The 6,000-nt window shown below is 34.2% G+C and overlaps 1 pseudogene; it reads left to right on the top strand.

Annotated features, from left to right (window-relative positions):
• The first annotated feature begins 831 nt into the window (after positions 1–831).
• On the top strand, positions 832–4,445 carry LOC120178360 (annotated as a pseudogene).
• The last annotated feature ends 1,555 nt before the right edge of the window (positions 4,446–6,000 follow it).

Here is a 6,000-nt window from a genome sequence, read left to right as displayed (position 1 = left end):
TCCAGGTTAAAAGAATTGTACCAGTGTAGCTATCGACATTAGTAAGGAAGTTCATTCAGCGTTGTTGGTAGAATATGGTACATGTGATTAGGGGGCATGTAGGTTGTATTTTGTTTTATATACGAGTATGAAAATATGTTTTTATTTCTGAATATTGGTAAAATTTACATTTATATTTTTAAATGATTTTATGATTTTACATGTTTTAATAAAAACTGTAAATTTTTTTCAAGATTTTTATGATGGGTCGCTCCGGTGGCCCTAATGTGACATCCGAATCGGATCGGGTCACCCACATCGGTCTGGGGGTGTTACATTATTGGTCAACAAGTGGAGGTTCGTCGATGGCAAAGGGCGGTAACAGACATGGGTTTAGAGATTGAAATAAAGGTTTTCAAAGTTTTAGGATAATTTTAAGATTTCCAAAAATTTTGGGTTTTTTTAAAGAAATTTTATTTTTAAGTTTTTTATTTAAAATTTAAAATTACTAGAACATGACACGTGTCACTTAACGAAGTTTTTACTGGTTGTTACAGTCGAGACACCTAAAGTGGTAACGTTAGGCACCTGGATTGACCCAAGAAAATTTAGGCACTATTTTAAGAAAAACGATCTAGTTTGAACAATTATTTTTATATTAAGCCTTTTAATAAAGCATAGGGATGAGTAAAGTAATTTGACGAGAAATGAAACCATTCTCATGCATATTATTTTGCGCAGTTAAATAGTAATTTAAAAATAATAAATTCCCTGAAAGCAGGTTTTCATATTCCATTTGGATCCAAGCTCCAAAGCCGTCCACCCAAAGAAAATAAAAAAGAAAATAAATCCTTTTAAATTCATGTGAAAATGGGAAGATTTTGAAGTGGTTTAAAAAGAAGAAAAAAGCTATATGTATATAATTTGTTGCTAGATTTTTTAAAAGCGGGGTTGGTTGGGTCGGTGTAGTTCAGTGTGATGGTAAGAAATGGTGCACGTAGTGCCGGCGGACCCACAGGCGGTGGTGACGGTGAAGAAGAAGGCGCAGCCGTCTCGAAATTGGGTCCTTCTCGATAGCACGGGAGAGACCACCCTGCTCGATGTCGATAAGTATGCCATCATGCACCGAGTTAACATCCATGCCCGAGATTTACGCATCCTCGAACCTCTCTTGTCTTACCCTTCGACCATTCTCGGTCGTGATGGAGCTATAGTCTTAAATTTGGAGGTTCCATTTGTTATCATTTTTTCGTTTTCTCAACAATTCTTTGAACTCTTTTTTTTTTAAACTTATTTTTTGTGTGTGTGTTCTTTGATTTGCAGCACATCAAGGCAATTATTACTTCTGAGGAGGTTAGTGGGGTTTTCCCCTTTTGTCAATTCAGTTGAGTTTTATATGTTTATATATATATTTAAGATATTAATTCTGGAGTTCTTGATGATATTTGGGATTTAGGAGATGATGCTGAAGTGCCTTTGAGTATGTATGGCTTGATTGATTGGTGTTTCAGTTATTTCTTTTAATAGAACTAGTTTGTTTGTTTGTGTTGATAATGTTAGATCTTGAATTTGTCTGTTTTATTTATTGGATGGATTCTATAGACTTGCTGTCAGGGTTTCAAATCACGGTCCGAAAACATGATAGCGCCCGTGAAATAGCAGTTTTGCCGCCGTTTGAGTTACCCGCAATAGCGCCCGCGACGGCCACAATCACATTAAACTCGAAATGACCGAAAACGTGACCGTGACCGCGATTTGAAACCGTGGTTGCTGCATGCTATTGGATTTTGTTCCTTTTTTCATTAATTGGATTTTGTTCCTTTGATGTGCGGAATGGGGTTTGTTTAGTTGGTTTTTTAGTGAAAGGATTGGAGCTGAAGTGGATTAGAAATAAGCAGAAGTGGTTCAGCCTTTTTCCAGTTTAAAACATGAAAGGATTTTCTGGGGTTAGTTCATAATATTGAAGTTGAAGAAGGATGAATTTTCCTAATAATGCTTATGAAGTGAATACATGAACCCAAAAGAACTTTAATTATGATTTTTGAAACTATAAATGAGTTCTTAAGTACGGAGGACTGTCTTTTGAATGATATAATCTACTTCTCTAGTCAATTTGTGCTGCTTTTTTAGCGTTCATTGATTGAGATTGCTGTCCTGTGTAGCTCGTAAGATCAATGATTATGTGTGAAAAGTTTAAGAGTGTTTTTAATTAGGATTTGTATTGTCTGCTTTTTCAGAGAAATTTTTGTTGTATTTGAAATAGGTTTTGCTTCGAGGTCCATCAGATGAAAATGTTGTCCCTGTTGTTCAAGAACTTCATAGGCATTTGCCTCCTGTGAATGCCATTCGCCAGGGTCAGGATTATACCAGTGGACAAAATGATGTTGGGGAGAAGAAGATGGTATGTGCTATTAATCATGTTTATCAAGCAGCTAGGTTGATGAAAAGCAGAAAACTCATTTGGCATTTCACCGAATTCATCCTTAATATGACATCATTATGTTTTGATTTTACTTTTTTGACGTCTAAACAATCCGGTACATGCCATGCAGAATCTCCATTTGAATTCCGAGCGTTGGAGGTTGCTTTGGAATCTATTTGTAGTTTTCTAGTAGCACGAACACTAGAACTAGAGACTGCGGCTTATCCTGCTTTAGACGAGCTGACCTCCCAGGTAATTGTTGTTTCACATTTACCTTATATTTTACAAATTTTGAATAGCTTTATTTTCTGCCCGTATTTCTTCTGGGTTCTGTTCATTCTGTATTCTAGTTTTTTATATACGCTGTATGCAGATTAGTAGTCGTAATTTGGATAGAGTTCGTAAATTGAAGAGCGGAATGACCAGATTGACTGCTCGGGTACAAAAGGTACAACTTCATTCATGCTGATATGTCTATGTGAAACTTTTATTTTATCATATTCTATCTTTACACTACAACTACTGTTATATTTTGTAATTCATTTTGAGCTTTTCACATTCGAGAAAGGCTGATTATTAGATGGACTGTCAATGTATCTTTCTAAGGGATTGATGAGTTCAGCTACGGTCAACATCATTAGCTCCTTACCTAAAACCACTGTTTTTTATTGTTTACCATATGGATTGGTGAAAATGTCCGGACTTTTTTAGAAAGATTAGTATCAGGGCATAGAAACTCTTATATATAGAACATGAAGCATTTGAGGTAAACACCATTGTCCATTTCTAGGGTTCACTCTTTTACTGATGTCATATTCCTGAAAGTCTTAACGCCTATCATCGAAATAGTCCATTAAGTTTCTTGCATATTTCAGATGGAGACTGCCCAGATTATAATGGAACCTGAAAGTGTAAACATATTGTTTTAATAGTTACATTAAGTGGCGAGGAATGATGTTCTAATCATCAATTTTGTTGGTGAGGGATGAACTTGAACAATTACTGGATGACGATGATGATGATATGGCTGACCTTTATTTGTCGAGAAAGTTGGCTGGATCTTCACCTGTTTGTGGATCTGGTAGGATCAAAATTTTCCAGAGCAAGTGTAGCAACAGTTCGTGGAGATGAAAATGATGTGGAGGAGCTTGAAATGTTACTAGAGGTTGAAATAATGATTTACCTCTTGTGTTAAAGACTTGTCTACCAAAAAGGCTTAAGTTGGTAACAATTTGTTTTGCGGGCCTACTTTATGCAAATTGATGGAACATTGAACTAATTAACGATGGTACTCTTCACCTTGGACCCTTTTTTTCTTCTTATATTTAGCTTGTTTTCCGTTATTAAGAAATCCATGGATGGATTGGTTTGGACCTTTTTTTATTTTTTCCAAAATCTAAATTTCTAACATTTTTGCTGCTTTACTTGTAATTACGCAGTTGCGGGAATACATTGATGATACAGAGGATTACATCAATATTCAGGTAAACCCATATTTACTATGTACTATGATTTTCCCGGATGAGTTGAGCTTATTTCATTTTGCAGCTTGACAACCATCGAAACCAGCTAATCCAGGTCTGTCAATCTACTTTCTATAAAGTATTCAAGTGATATTAATTTAGCAGTTAGAGCTCTTTCTAAGTAGCCTTGACATTGTAACAATTGAAGGGATCCTAAAATTTTGCAGTTAGAACTGTTTCTAAGTTCGGGAACCGTGTGTTTATCCTTCTATTCTTTGGTGGCTGCAATCTTTCCATATACATGGAACGATAACCATGGATGCATGTTTAAATGGGTAAGCAAAGTGTTTCATGTGTCAAACTATTATTATATCAATTTTAGTCGACTCCGCATCCGTGAATGATCATTTGTTCGTTTTATCTCGTGTTTGTGATGATAGGTGGTCATCGTCTCGGGGGTAATTTCTGCAATTCTGTTTGTACTGATAATGGCGTATGCTCGGTTCAAGAATTTGGTTGGATCTTGAGACTGTCATAATACTACGTCCAATGATGTTCATCAACGAAAGCTTATTGGAGATTCTTTGCATGTGAATTACTGTGAGTGAATCGGTGAAGAATTTTACTGAACAATAAAGAGAAATTTGTAATCTCTTTTTTTCTTATATTTTGGTTGAACGAGAGAAAACTATTCAAAAGAAAAGAAAAGAAAACATACATAGTTCTATGCAATGTTTTTCATTTTATTTTGCTTATTCTTTTTACTGTTTATTTTTAGTTTTTTACTTTTAAATATTTGGAATCCTATGATGTGCGAGCTTGATATTTTATATGGTAAATTTTACACATGGTCCCTTGTGTTTTTGGATCTATGATGTGTGAGCTTGATATTTTTAGTTCTATGATGTGTGCCAGACCTGGTGATAACATACATATCAAAAGGGGCAAATTCCCCTCCAGAAACAAAGAAAATATGCCTAGCTTAAATTTAGAAATCAACAAGTAATATGCTTTTGTACTTGTTAATGCAAGATTTCTTGTTGTTCAGGAGGTCAAACCCAGCTCAAGAAAACCATCTGTCAAAAACCATGAATAATCATCAATAAAAAAACACTCAATTAATGAAGTTTTTCCCCCAAAAAGAATATGAACTTTAATAAAAAAAATGATTAATCTTGCAGATAATGAACTTTAATCTTGCAGATAATGAACTTTAATCTGATTAGAGGATTAAATTTATTAATTTAATTTAAAATTAAGACCAAATTGATAGAATATATAAGTTATGAGGACTAAATGTTTAATAATACTAATTTTATTAACTGCCACGTCAGTTGCTCTGTTAGATTTTAACGGCAGGTAATTTGGTTGAAACCACTCTCAAATGGATATATGGTCATATCTCCAAAATTGGAAGTATGATGGTGAGATGGTCATATCGACACCAACCCAATACTTAAGTGGTCATTTGAATAGTTTACCCTAAAATTTAACGACTACACTGAAACTACTTAAATAGTTATATGATCATATTATCAAAATTAAAAGTATGGTGATCATATCGACATCAACCCATAGTTAGTGGTCATTTGGGTAGTTTACCCATAAAAAATTTAGCTTCATCTTAATTAGTTCTAAATAATGTATATAAAAAAATGTTAATATCCAAGGTGGACAAGCTATTGCCTGACCTGTAATATTGTAGCATCTGGAAACATTAGACATTAACCAGTCGATATTGGTGTGCAAAGCATACAAAAAGGTTATTTTGTAATAAATTTCTACATAGGTGCCTAATTGTCCTAGAGAATATGCTACTTGATGGTACAATTCTATTGCTATGAAGTTTGTTGTAGAACCTGCATATCTAAATCTAAAATTGTATACACTAGCTTCATTACTAGACATTGTTATTGGAATGTCCCACTTTTAGTGGTGAAATTTAATGATAGAGTTTGGGAGTCACGACCTCCACTAGTCACCATTATATTCCGCCATTGTCCACTTCCTTTTCTTATTAATATCCTCACTTGTCAAGAGGAATATAGTTTAAAGTCATCTTTCAAAAAAATAATTGTTCTATGACAATATTAAAAATAATGAGTTGCAAAATAAATCAAAGTTTATATTTGGATA

The sequence above is a fragment of the Hibiscus syriacus genome, unplaced genomic scaffold (assembly GCF_006381635.1).
Source record: "Hibiscus syriacus cultivar Baekdansim isolate YM2019G1 unplaced genomic scaffold, ASM638163v2 tig00112347_pilon, whole genome shotgun sequence".
Lineage (NCBI taxonomy): Eukaryota > Viridiplantae > Streptophyta > Magnoliopsida > Malvales > Malvaceae > Hibiscus > Hibiscus syriacus.
The sequence above is the reverse complement of the archived record's forward strand: the minus strand, read 5'-3'. Positions and strand labels throughout refer to the sequence as shown.